This window comes from Rhinatrema bivittatum, chromosome 7 (genome assembly GCF_901001135.1).
Source record: "Rhinatrema bivittatum chromosome 7, aRhiBiv1.1, whole genome shotgun sequence".
Lineage (NCBI taxonomy): Eukaryota > Metazoa > Chordata > Amphibia > Gymnophiona > Rhinatrematidae > Rhinatrema > Rhinatrema bivittatum.
In genome coordinates this window covers 203,380,185-203,394,784 of record NC_042621.1, presented here as the reverse complement: position 1 = coordinate 203,394,784, position 14,600 = coordinate 203,380,185, and the positions used below count along the sequence as shown (strand labels likewise).

General features: G+C 43.5%; 1 protein-coding gene across 1 annotated transcript in view; it reads left to right on the top strand.

The window, feature by feature from the left end:
• The window catches only part of BICC1 (BicC family RNA binding protein 1), a 677,586-nt gene that overhangs the window by 422,855 nt on the left and 240,131 nt on the right, over nucleotides 1–14,600 (top strand). The window lies entirely within an intron of this gene.

Sequence of the window (14,600 nt, the reverse complement as noted above, 5' to 3'; positions counted from 1 at the left end):
GTTTCTAATCAAAACTTCTGGCCTTAGAACTTCTGCTGCAATGGCCAGACTAGAAACAGTGAGAAAGTGGGTCAATTAAAATTGGGCATTTTAACTCTAATATTTGAGTGATTGAGGTTTCATAGTATAAGAACTGCAGCACTGCAGCACTGATTTTGATTGAGCTGGAAGAAGAAAAGAATTGTACAAAAAAAAACCCTACAGGAAAGGAAAACCAACCATGTAGAATAGAAGCCGTGATAGTTCCTGTCATAGCAGTGTATTACAATTGTGAAGTGTATAAATAGATGGGTTGGGGGTTTTTTTTGGCATCTCATTCTGTCTCCTTATTCATTCGACTCACTTCCTCTTTTCTTTCATGCACTTTACTGCCAGGTAAATACTTTAGAAGTAGCTCACAACTGGTGGTTATGTGAATGACAAACAGAAGGGAGACTGAGGGATCCACTATATATTTTCTTGGTTTGTTAATATGAAAAGAATAGCACTTATAACTAAAATGAGATCGCAATACAAAAATCTGTTCCATTTGATTCTTTAACATTACTGCAGTAAGTGCTCTTTGCAGCCTATTAGAATTGTAAAAGTAAGAAACACTGGCCCATTGAAAAAACAAATAAAGTAATGTAGATAGAAGGTCCACCAAGTCTGCTCGATTGTTCCAGTCTGCACTGCTCTAGCTAAAGAGAGATCCCAACTATAGGCCATACAAGCTAGACAACTTGCAAGATAGCTCTTCTTATCCAAGTCAGTTTTGTTATCTTCTCCGTTTGGTCATCTACCACTCTGAATAGATAAGTTTGTATAGGAAATCATTTGCTTAACATCCAACTCACACGCCTTCACCTCACTTATGTCTCTTATCCAGCCTCTAGCTTGTTCTTACCCACTTTCTTTATCTGTCCCAGGCATGCTTAAATTCTGTTGCACCATCTCTGTTAAGGTTATTCCAACATTTCGCCCTCAAATGTTTCCTCTTTTTTCCTTTGAATCTCCCTCCTTTCAACTTCATATCAATGGGGATCTAAGAAAAGTGACAGGTTACATTTCATTTATTTATTTATTTATAGAATCTTTTATACCGAGGTACGTATAGCTATACATCACCTCGGTTTACAGGGAACAATAACTTAGCAACAGGCTTTACATATAACAGTTTACATAGTAGAACAATAATCAGGAACAGGCTTTCCATTAAACAGCAACAGTCTATACAAATAATAAAAAGGCATTAAAGGTAAATCTGCTAACTTCATTAGCTATAATAACCATAATGTATTAAACTTCTGGCTTAACACAGTATCAATAATCTTACGAAGGCACAGTCTTTGTCACATTAGATTCCATAAATCGGTTTGAAAGACAGGGGGAGAGGTGAGAGGGATCAGGTAGGGATAGGAGAGAATGAGAAAATATGGGTTTAAGGGTAGAGATAAATCATTGATAGAATTTCATTTAATTTCATTTCATTTCATTTAATTTCATTTAATTGTTTTCAATGTATAACTCACTTTCTTAGAACCAAAGCAAAGTACACCATAAAAATAGGGTACAGCATATAAAGGCAGTCATAAAATGAGATAACTATACAAGAGTAAAACTATGTAAGGCCTCTGAATTAAAATCAGTACACAAGTATTTACAACCAGCCATTTATTAATTTAAAACCTGCTGTGAAGAGCTATGTGTTCAGATATCTCTTGAAATTCTTCAAATCAAGAGAATAATGGTTTGTTAGGCAATGAGTTCCAAAACTGGAGGACTAAATAGGAAAATGTTTTCTTTCTGTTGGTTATCAACTTGAATTCTTTCGATGATAGAATTCTCAGTAAAATGTCAGATGAGCAAAGGACTCTTGGCGGAAGGCACCAATCCAGGCATGCTCTGTTACCCCTATCTCAACAGGTATTTCATCAAAACCCCTGTGAGGTGCGAGTCCAATGAGAATTTTGAAAGTCAAAGTTTACATTTTGTCCTAAAGCTGAATGAATGGTAACTAATGCAGTTTGAACAAAACAGGAATGATGTGGTTTCTAAAGCACAACCTGAGAGGTGGTGAGCAGCTGAATTTTAATCAAATTGTAAATTGCAAAGTATTCTTTGCGGGAGGCCAATAAATAGTTTTACAGTAATAAAGATGAGGAGAATAAGTACACTAGCATAGCAAGATGTTTGGTAGATGAAAAAGGGCACAATTTTCTAAAAAGATGCAGATGCATAAATGCCCTTTTTGGCCACTGCAGTGATCTTATAATATAGACTTAATACCATACTGAGGCTTTTTACATCAGTTCTAACTGTTAAAGGAATATAATTCAAAATTACTGAAGGGCAGAGCAACTTGATAGTTTAATTAGCCACAAAATCTATACCACATTCGAACGATACAGCAGTTAAATTAGGTGTTTTGTCATGTTAAAAAAAAAAATCCACACAGCCAAAAAGCATTCTCAGATTTTTTTAAATTTAAAAACTATTACCAACTTTTGGGCAGGAAAAACAATTTAAAGAAAAGAGAATTCTCCATTGACAAGCAGGGCTGAATTAGCCATGATATGTGGGTGACATCATCAGATGTCACCAAGCAGACCCTTCTCTCTCTAAGCTCATAGAGCTTTGTTCTACTGAGCAGATGCAGGAATTGCCTGGTGAGCTGCCTCAGTCTTTTTTCATCTGCACATCAAGACTGACTTGTACTCTATTTCTCTGTAAAACTTTTCTCTAATAGTTTTTTTTATTACATTTTCAACTAAGTTGCCTCGCTGCCTCAGCAGCTCCCAAAAAGCACTTTTCAGTGTTAAGAAAAGAAAAAAGACTTCAAGATTTCTGGCGCTAAGATGCTAACAGTATGTGGTTTCAAGGATAGTATATGCAGTAGGAAAATATCCATTACAAATGGAGAGGACCTCTATTAGTGCTGCCTTGGACAGGACTATGACCAGGCAAATTGCTACCAGTGTGGTCTGATATCTCTGCAATCCCAAAAGTCCAGGGCCTGGAAAATGGAGTAGTTGTGTGAGACTGAGGAGCCATAGCTGATCTTCCTCCCAGAGCTCCCTGGGTGCTGAGTTGAGCAGAAGCTGGGTGCTGAGTTGAGTGGGTGTTGGGTGGGTGTTGAGTGGGTGCTGAATTGAGCAGAAGCTCCTTGAAGAAGTCTCCCCCTTTGGTGGAACAAGCAGAGTCCTCAGGGTTGAAGAAACAGACAGACACTACTAATAAAATGCCATTCTTCTGAGCCAGTGGTGCACCCAGAGCTGAAAAAGTATTGAACTTTGGTGCCATCAATGCAACCAAGACTCCATTCTCGGGCACATTGAGCTTTGGCACCATTGACACATCGAGCCCGGAGCTTGCAGTGCATCAAGCCTTCACACCAGTAATGCTTCAGAACAGACATCAGAACAACCTGCTCCATCATTGTCTCACTGGGCCACGGTGCTTCTAAAGCAACTATTTACTAACTTATCAATTACTCCCATACATAAGGGAGTGTTGTCAGGGTTAGAAGTAGATAATTATTTACCTTACCAATCTCCAGAACGTCACCATTGAGGTTGCTGGAGTAAGGAGTGTGTTTGGATACAAAACAATATAACAAGGTTTCAGGTCAATTTTTCAAATTTCAACACGCCATATACATAAGTGCAGTTACTTTTTTTATGTAGGACCACTGCCAACAGGATCTGTATAACAATCAGACCCGACAAGGAGAGGTCGCATTACTTTATTAATGATATTGAAGTTTTTCAAAAAATATATTGCCACGGGAAGATAAATCTATGAGTTCAAACAAAGCCACAAAAAGCTTTTGTCTAAAAGAAAAATCATACGCAATTAATTGCAGTACTTAGCTCAAACCGGGATGAAAGATAGAATCCCGACGTGATCACATTTCGGACGACCCAGGTCCTGCTTCAGGGGTCAAGTCTTCTAAATCCTTCGATGTAGAGCCTCTAAAATTCATTCCCAAATCGGCAAACAAACTAGCGTTTCTTTATCAGTCATTTTTTGGCGGTCCGTTTTCGGACCCCCTAGATTCAAAATGGCGAAGGTGCAGGGTATATATCTATTTCCTGCAGACATGACGTCAATGGAATGTCAATCAGATTCACGGACGGGTAGCAAGTCCTCTAACAGGTCGTCTGCTTAATGTTATGCTGATTCAAGTCCTCTATCAGGTCGTCTATGTGGCGAAACATAATGATAGTTCAATCTCAAACCCTCTTAAATAGGCACATGAAATTGCCTTCATGATAAAATATTAAATTATTATATGATAATAGATCAGGAGAAACTTAGCCTCAAACAAAAATATTCTAATCAGTCCAGTAAAATTTGGGAGCTATATACAGTTCTGTATTTGAAAATCAAATGTTTCCTTGCATCTGAAACAGACAATCAGCTATGTTAAAGTATACCAGTTGATTTTCTCGTTGAGTCCCCCCGGATCAACTGTCTGTAAGGTGAAAATCCAATATTGTTCATGTTGGTTAAGACGTTGTTGGATATCACCCCCCTGTGTACCTGGATGCAGTTTCTCAATAATGGACCATTTAAGATCCACAAAATCATGTTTAGCTGACATACAATGTTGCACAAGGGGAGCTGTGACTTTAGAATTCTTGATGCAACTACGGTGTTCTATAAGCCTTGTTCTTATCTTCCTTTTTGTGCTCCCACATATACGAGGTCACAAGGACATTGTATAATGTACACCACACATTCAGTCTCGCATGAGGTAGTGGCTGTAAATTTAATGGTAACATTTTGGGTGGGGGATGTCCATTGTTGGCCCACCATCGTTTGTGTACACAAATCGCATCTCCCACAAGCTTGATGTCTCCCTCTTAAAATTGGCGGAGAGGAATCAAATGCTGATTTCACCACAATGTCCCTGATATTTTGAGCATGAGAAAACACAAATCTCGGCAAGGCATCAAAAACTCTATGGAGTGTCAAAACATGCCAGTGAAATTTAATGATCTGAGCCACATCATGAGAATGAGTGGAAAATTTCAATACACATGTCACATCCTGAGTCTTAAGTGGTTGTTTGTACTGAAGTAATAGATCTCTGTTGGCATACAATGCTCGTTTGAAAGCTTTATTGATGACCGAAGGTGGATAACCTTTCTGAGAAAATCTAATTTTCAAGTCCGTAGTCTGATAACGGTATTCTTCAATGTTGGTGCAAATCATACGTAAACGTAAAAATTGCGACACCGGCAAACCATCCTTCAATCTTCTCGGATGGTAACTAGTGTATCTCAGAAAATGGTTCTTATCTGTTTCTTTTCTGTATAATGTGGTCTCAATCCTGGGCCCATCTCGAACCAAACTTATATCCAAAATAGCAGCTCTAAATTGATGGTACTGTGCTACAAATTGCAGATGAGAATTCTGCTCATTTAGCCAATCCAAAAATTGTTTAAGCTCTTCCTCAGGAGTGGACCAAATACACAGTGCGTCGTCTATATAACGCTTCCACAAAATGATTTTGTTATACCACTGAGATGTATATAAAAAAGACTCCTCAAAGTGTACAACATAAATATTAGCAAAGTCCGGGGTAGAATTTGTTGTCAAACTTAAAGAAATTCTTGTACAATACAAATTCTAAAAGCTGCAACAAAAAACCTGTAGGTATCCTGTGAGGGCATGGACGAGATCGAAAAATGTTTTTTAAGAGATCAAAAGCTTCACCTTGGGGGATATTGGTGTATAAGGAGGTGATGTCCAATGTCACAATAAAACATTGTTCAGGTAGATCAGGGAGCTCTTGAATTAACCGCAAAGCGTGCGAAGTATCCTGGACAAAAGAAGAAGCCTCTTTCACATATGGTTTTAGGAAGAAATCCAAAAAAATCTGACAAGGGTTCTAGGATGGATCCTCTTCCGGCAACAATAGGACGTCCCGGAGGGGAACTTAAATTTTTATGAATTTTCGGGAGAGTATATAAAACCGGATGAACCGGATTACTTCTCTTCAAAGCCCGGGCTTCGCGGGCTAACAAGAACCCTGTACAAAGTCCTTCAGCGGTTAAATCCTGAATCAAATCTAAAAGTTCTTGAGTAGGATCATCCTGAAGTTCTTGATAGAAAAATCCCGATCACCCAACTGCCTATCAATCTCAGTGACATAATCTGTAGTGTTCTGTATCACAATGGCTCCGCCCTTGTCAGCGGGTTTAACCACTACATCACGATTCATACTCAGCTGTTTTAAAGCATTTTTGATTGCGTATGATTTTTCTTTTAGACAAAAGCTTTTTGTGGCTTTGTTTGAACTCATAGATTTATCTTCCCGTGGCAATATATTTTTTGAAAAACTTCAATATCATTAATAAAGTAATGCGACCTCTCCTTGTCGGGTCTGATTGTTATACAGATCCTGTTGGCAGTGGTCCTACATAAAAAAAAAGTAATTGCACTTATGTATATGGCGTGTTGAAATTTGAAAAATTGACCTGAAACCTTGTTATATTGTTTTGTACTTGTACTTCCGGTTTCTGGATAGTTGGGCTTATTGTTTGTGATTTATATCATGTGTTTGGATACACCAGATCCCATGTGTTTCTGATACCCTTGATTTCTAATCAGCTCTCTGAGCAAATGTTGTGAAGCACAGAGGGATGTGCAAGGAGATTCTATCCTAGCTGAAGAGAATGTTTCACTTCCAGTCCCTGGCCAAATGACACATCAGCCCTTGAACCCAAAGATTTTCTTTACCTCTGGCAGCTAAGAATTAGCCAGAATTACTCTCGCAAGGAATCCCAGTTACTATCTCAACAGGTATTTCATCAGAACCCCTGGGAGGAGGGGTGAGTCTTTAGCACTCGCTTGCTGCAGAGTCCAGCCAGTGGGATGGTATTTACCAGGAATACACACCTCTGAGGAAAATAGGGACTTCTCAGACACCTACTTATTCATTGGGGTCCTGAATTAGTTTCTTCTCTCCTCCAGGATCTGAGAAAGAGTCAATGTGTATCCCTTCAACCCCATACCTGAGCCTCTGGAACAATCTTCTCCACTTGAGAACTTTTTCCTCCAGATTTCTGGACAAATTGTGTAAGAAGTTTGGAGTTAACATCTGTGAGGACAAGGATTCTTATGCAGAAGTCTTTAGTATTCTCCAGGTTTTAGATATCCTGGCACTCTAACCTTTCCTTTTCAAGATATCAAATTTACTCTTAGAAAGGAGTCCCAGTTTCCCTGGATTGAGCAGGTACCCCATCAGATCCCCCCCTGTGAGGTGGTTCTAGTCCCTGGCATTCACTTACAGTAGAATCCAGCCAGTCAGAAGATATGCACTAGGAATACACTCCTCTGAGCCAACTGACTCCTCAGTTTCCTAATTCATCATTGAGGTCCTGGGTTAGTGTTCCACGGGGTCTGAGGAATGCTCGGGAGTACTCTCTGATCCCAGCCATCTGAGGACCTCCAGGTTTTTTAAACAAGTGGGTATAGCATTTGGAGTCAGTGTTCATAAGGACAAGGATCCCTGTGTGCAAAGGTCTTCAGCCGCCATCAGATTCTGGAGACCCTGGCAGAACCAGCAACCATTCCTTTCCTTGATATTTTGCAAGGGTTACAAACAATGTGAGAGAATCTGATTTCATGCGCCCCAGTTGCAAGGAAATTAGACTTCAAGTATAGAGTACAGAAATCTCTATAAACAGCAGGATGAATTAGCCATGCTAAATGTGTCCATTTCCCTGGAAAGTTGATTACTTAGCTAGACTTAGCTCTAAAATTTATGGAGGGGGTTTATGAGCTAACATCGATGCAGGAAGTTCCCTCTCATGCTCAGTAGAGCAAAAACTGTATGAGCTTAGAGAGAAGGGTCTGTTTGGTGCCATCGGATGACGTTACCCATGTGTCATGGCTAATTCATCCTGCGGTAAGCAAACTTGCTCTTCCTTTAGGAGTGTATCTTTTGTACTGTGAATAAAGATATGATATATGCTAAAATTACAAGTAAACTGTATTCTCAGGCAATTGTTCCAGCACTCAACTTTACCACAATTCCCATACTTCCCAGTTTCTAGCTCTGTCAACTCATGTCACTGAAAATGTATTACTAAGTTGTTTAATATTAAATGTAACTAATGCAATTATCTAGTTTACATTTTTATATCCCCTAAATATGATTACAAAATGCAGCAATATTGCAAACTCAGAAGATGTATATATTCAGTATGTTATATTGTATTCACCTAGAATACAAAAAAACTTTGAATTTTAAAATACATTCTATAAAGCTAGTTTTAATTAAGAAATTAATTCTCAAAATGATGGAGCTAGTTTACAGTGGAGGGAGTAGCCTTGCTGAGGAAGTAAGGTCTTTCTGGCTGGGGCTGCCTGGGGTTGAGGGGGATTTTGGATGGCTCCTATAGTGAAAATGGAAAGGAGGGGGTTTTGGAAGTGAATTTTTTTTAAGGTGTTAGTGGGGTTTTGGGAAGGGATGGAGGACTCCGCCAGACTCGACTCAAGCCCAGTCTGGCCACTCTGCTCCTTGGACTTGGTTGGCTACTGTGCTCTGGGAGGGAAGGATGACTTACCTGGCCACTCTAGCAAGGATTTACAGTTCTCACAGGACAAGCAGGATGGTAGTCCTCACATATGGGTGACATCACAGGATGGAGCCCAATCATGGAACACTTTTGTCAAAGTTTCTAGAACTTTGACTGGCACCTACTGGGCATGCCCAGCATGGCACTAAACCTGCAGCTAGCAGGGGTCCCCCCTTCAGTCTTCTTTTTTCTGCGCAGTAGCCACACAGGTTAAGGAGCTCCACAGAGATTCCTGACAGGAATTTTCCTCACGGAATTATTAAAAACTTTCATACCCCACAGGGGTCCCTCCTTTGAATTTTTGACTCCACGGTACTCCGGTAAGTGTTTTACCCATTTTCGGTCGATTCCCGTCGAGTTTGGCCCTCGCAGCCTACTGGCCATCGACCGTACCATGGCTCAATTTTTTTCAAAGGCCATAGTGTCAGGGTTACGTCGGTGCCCGGACTGTACTCGCACCATGTCCATAACAGACCCTCATAAAGTCTGTGTAATGTGTCTTGGGTGCAAGCATGATGTCTTGACCTGCACCAAATGTGCCTTAATGACCGCAAAAGGTCGCAAGGCCAGAATGGAGAAAATGGAACTTTTCTTCAGTTCTCAAACCCCGACGCCATCTATTGCATCAACGTCGTCTTAACCAGCACCTTCCACGTCGCGCCAGTATCTGCCACTGGCCGGTGACCGCCCGGCATCGACTTCTCAGCCTTCGACTACCTCTACCTCCCCCTCAGGACCGAGGGGATCGTAGAGAGAAACATCGGCATCAACACCATAAGTCTCGGACCATCGAAGGAAAATCGACCTCGCCATTGTCCGAGCCGCCTTCGAAGAAACCCTGTCCAGAAAAGGCATCGACCCTTTCTGTGAACGGGTCACCGAGGCAACACTCACCCGCACGGGTATCCGGAGCTGCGACTCTTTAACAGTGGTCCCTCCGGCTATGCCTCTGCCTCCTTCTTCCCTTCCGGAGCCGGGGCTGCTTGTTCCAGGTCTCCGTGAAGAACTGGATCGGATGGTCCAGGAGGCCATCGATAAGGCGATGCACAGACTCCAAGTTCCCCCGGCACCGATATCTGTGCCGGCCGCAGAACCGACCATCGATCCCATTCCGGCAGCATTGGCACCGCTGCTCTCAAAGATGGACGCGCTTATAGCCGCTTTTCTATCGATGGATCCTGGGTCACCGATGGCTCTGGTGCCTTCCCCACTTACCATGTCATCGGTTGGAGAAACACTGTTCTGCATTCCTCCATCGGGAGTTTTGCCGATGCCTCAACCATATATGTCAATGCGTCCATCGGCACCAACAATGCATCCATCGATGCCCTCGATGCCTGCACCGGTGCCTCCAGTTCTTCCCTCGATGCCTTCAGAGCCTAGACCAGGACCTTCTGGAATTCTATTGTCCCGTTCTCATGTTCCTAGGGGGATAGGTGCTGATTCCTATGATACCTGGACTGATGATTCATCTCCAGACACCGATGACTTGTCATTGCCACCTTCTCCTACTGAAAGCAGGAAGCGTTCTCCTCCAGAGGACCTATCCTTCATACATTTTGGGAAGGAAATGTCTGAATTGGTTCCCTTCCAATTGCAGACTGAACAAGATGACAGGCATCAAATGATGGAGCTGTTACAATTCCTGGATGCTCCCAAGGAAATAACCTCCATCCCTATTCACCAGGTTCTTTTGAATCTCCTCAAAAAGAACTGGGAACTCCCTGGTTCTGTTGCTCCAGTCAACAGAAAAGCTGATATCACTTATTTGGTCCAGTCAGCCCCAGGATTCCAGAAACCTCAGCTGGATCACCAATTTGTGGTTGTAGAATCTGCCCAAAAGAGGGCAAAAAGATCAAAACCCCACTCTCCTTTCCCCCAGATAAGGAACAGAAATTCCTGGATGCCATTGGCCGGCATGTCTTCCAGGGATCAATGCTCATCTCTTGGATCATCTCTTACCAACTGTATATGACCCAGTACAACAGGGTCTTATTCAAGCAGATACAGGACTTTGCAGAGTCCCTGCCTCAGCAATTCCAGGAACAGCTTCAAACCCTGGTACACAAGGGTTTTGAGGCAGGGAAGCATGAAATAAGATCCTCTTATGATACCTTAGACACCGCTTCCAGGGTATCTGCAACTGCTATTTTGGCAAGAAGATGGGCCTGGCTTAAGTCTTCGGACTTGCGCCCTGAAGTACAAGACAGATTATCTGATCTGCCCTGCATAGGAGACAAATCTGTTTGGCAAACAGATTCAGTTGGATGGTGGCGGAACTCAAGGAGCATCATGAGACCCTTCTCCAGCTCTCTCTGATGCCCTCAGAGTATTCCTCCAAACAGCCATTCAGGAAGGATACTAAAAAGTCATTCTTCCATCCAAAGAAGTCCTATTCACCACCGTCTAGAACTCATTTCACGAGACCTTTCCAAAAGGCCCAGTCTCGTCAACCTCATAAACAAAGGCCACAAGCAACTCCTCAGCCGGGCCTTGCTTCCGGCTTTTGACTCCTGCATAGAGAGCAGCAGCCAGTTTCCACTGCCTCAGATACCAGTGGGAGGTCGATTGTGCCATTTCAACAACAGGTGGCACACAATCACCTCAGACCAGTGGGTCCTTGCCATAATCTCTCAGGGTTATCACCTGAACTTTCTCTCCATCCTACCAGACTCCCCACCTCTACCGATGTGGAGAACATCCGACCACTCACTACTCCTGGAGCAGGACATCTCCCTCCTCCTCCAGTCCAGAGCAATAGAGCCAGTGCCCTACTCCCAACAAGACCTAGGATTCTATTCCTGGTACTTTCTAATCCCCAAAATATCAGGCGGCATTCGTCCAATTCTGGAACTAGGTGCCCTCAACAAGTATCTCTACCGAGAAAAGCTCAAGATGGTAACCCTGGGTTCCCTCCTTCCTCTTCTGCAAAAAGGAGACTGGCTCTGCTCTCTCGATCTCCAAGACGCGTACACACACATTGCGATAACTCCATCTCATCTCAGGTTCCTGAGATTTCTGGTAGGCCCCAAGCACTATCAGTACCGAGTGCTACCATTCGGCCTGGCATCTCCCCCATGAGTCTTCACCAAGTGCCTCGTAGTAGTAGCAGCCTTCTTCAAGACTCAAGATGTTCACGTCTACCCCTATCTAGACGATTGGTTGATCAGGGCTCCCACTCAGCAAACTGCTCTGTCGTCCCTTCATCTTACTTTACACACTCTGATTTCGCTAGGATTTCTCGTCGTCTATGCGAAATCTTGCTTAGTCCCATCTCAAACTTTATCATTCATAGGGGCAGACTTGGACACCTCGCAGGCAAAGGCATTTCTGCCTCGACAGCGAGCTCTCATCTCTCTCGTACACCAGTTACAGTCTTAGCACCGCACGACTGCACGCCACTTCCTCATCCTGCTGGGACACATGGCGTCCTCAGTACAGGTTACCCCAATGGCCCACTTGGCCATGAGTCATGCAGTGGACTTTAAAGTCACAATGGACTCAGTCTGTCCAACCTCTATCTACCAGTGTCCACATCACGACTTGCTTAGTCAGTCTCTAGCCTGGTGGCAAAATCAGATCAATCTCCTCCACGGCCTACCCTTCCAGGCTCCAGACCCTCAAACAATGCTCACCACTGATGCTTCCAACCTCGGCTGGGGAGCCCATGTCGCTGATTTGCAGACACAAGGAACTTGGTCTCCAGAGGAAGCCAAACACCAAATCAATTCCTGGAGCTGCGAGCAATCAGATATGCTCTCAGGGTGTTTCAGGATCATCTTTCCAATCAGGTCATCCTGATTCAGATGGACAACCAGGTGGCCATGTGGTACATCAACAAGCAGGGAGGGATGGACTCCTACCTACTGTGGCAGGAAACTGCACAGATATGGGGTGAGGCCCTCTCCCATTCGATGTATCTCAAGGCCACCTACTTGCCGGGAGTGGAAAATGTGTTTGCGGACAACCTAAGTCGCGCTTTCCATCCGCACGAGTGGTCCCTCAGCCCCACAGTAGCGGACTCAATATTCCAATGTTGGGGTTATCCTCGCATAGACCTCTTTGTGTCACCTCAAAACCGCAAAGTAGAGAACTTTTGCTCTCACTCGCAGCCAACACTCTCAGCCAAGAGATGCATTTTCCCTCATGAGCAACCAGTCTCCTATATGTATTCCCTCCACTTCCACTTCTATAAAAGACTCTCGTGAAGTTATGTCAGGAGAAGGGATGCATGATCCTGATAGCACCTCACTGGCCTTGCCAAGTGTGGTTTCCAATACTTCAGGATCTCTCCATTTGCAGGGACATTTCCTTGGGAATGGACCCACTTCTGATCACTCAGAACGACGGGTGCCTACGCCACCCCAATCTTCAAGCTTTGTCCCTGAAAGCCTGGATGTTGAAAAGTTAATTCTTCAGCCACTTAACCTTTTGGAGCCAGTTTCCCGTGTCCTGATTGCTTCATGGAAGCCTTCAACGAGAAAGTCTTACCTCTACAAATGGAATAGGTTTAAGTCATGGTGTTCTTCTCAATCCCTTGATCCCTTTACCTGTTCCACTATGAAGTTTCTAGACTATCTATGGCACTTCTCAGAATCAGGTCTAAAAACTTCTCCATCAGAATGTATGTCAGTGCGGTGGCCACCTTCCATAAAGGTGTCGGGGACGTTCCTATTTTGGTACAACCCCTCGTAACACGTTTTCTGAAAGGCTTGCTTCACCTCAAGCCTCCACTGCGTCCTCCGGCCCCTTCTTGGGACCTCAATCTGATTTTGGGTCGGTTCATGAAACCACCTTTCGAGCCTCTCCAATCCTGTGATCTTCACTGTCTCACATGGAAAGTGATTTTTCTTTTGGCAACAACATCTGCTCGCAGAGTTAGTGAGTTACAGGCCCTAGTTACCTATCTGCCTTACACTAAACTTCTGCAGGACCGGGCAGTACTCCACACTCACCCTAAGTTCTTACCTAAGGTAGTATCGGAGTTTCACATTAATCAATCCATTATACTACCTACCTTCTTTCCCAGGCCCCACTCCAATCCAGGAGAACAGGTTCTGCATACCCTTGACTGTAAACGGACTCTAGCGTTCTATCTAGACCGTAGAGCTGCCCACAGAAAAAGCACTCCATTGTTTGTCTCTTTCCATTCCATCAAATTGGGGCAGCCTGTGGATCAGCAGACTCTCTCCTCCTGGGTAGCAGACTGCGTATCCTTTTGTTAGCAACAAGCAGGCATTCCACTTCAAGACAATGTTAAAGCACACTCTGTGAGGGCCATGGCGACTTCAGTAGCACACCTACGCTCTGTACCGCTTCCTGACATTTGCAGGGCTAATACCTGGAGTTCTCTCCATACCTTTACAGCCCATTATTGCTTATACAAGGCCGGAAGACAAGATTCCATCTTCAGCCAGTCTGTCTTGCGCAACCTCTTCGCAACTTGACGTACCTTCCACCTGCCCGTTAGGGTTGAGGATTCCCTCTACCAAATTTCACCCCAGTTGTTGTGCCTATTGCACATCTTGGGTACATTTGGTGTATTTCTCGGACATCCTCAGGTCGGTACTCACCCATATGTGAGGACTACCATCCTGCTTGTCCTGTGAGAAAGCAAATGTTGCTTACCTGTAACAGGTGTTCTCACAGGACAGCAGGATGGTAGTCCTCACGAAACCCGCCCGCCACCCCACATTGTTGGGTTCGTTACATTTTCTTAATTTATTTTTTGGCATTTCCTTTAGCTTTAAACAAGACTGAAGGGGTACCCCTGCTGGCTGCAGATTTAGTGCCATGCTGAGCATGCCCAGTAGGTGCCAAAGTTCTAGAAACTTTGACAAAAGTGTTCCATGATTGGGCTCCATCCTGTGATGTCACCCATATGTGAGGACTAACATCCTGCTGACCTGTGAGAACACCTGTTACAGGTAAGCAACATTTGCTTTTTATGGGCTTGTAAATAGCCTCTGAGTAAAAATAAGTATGCTATTTACTTCTAGCATGCTTCATGAGGCATTTGATGCCATT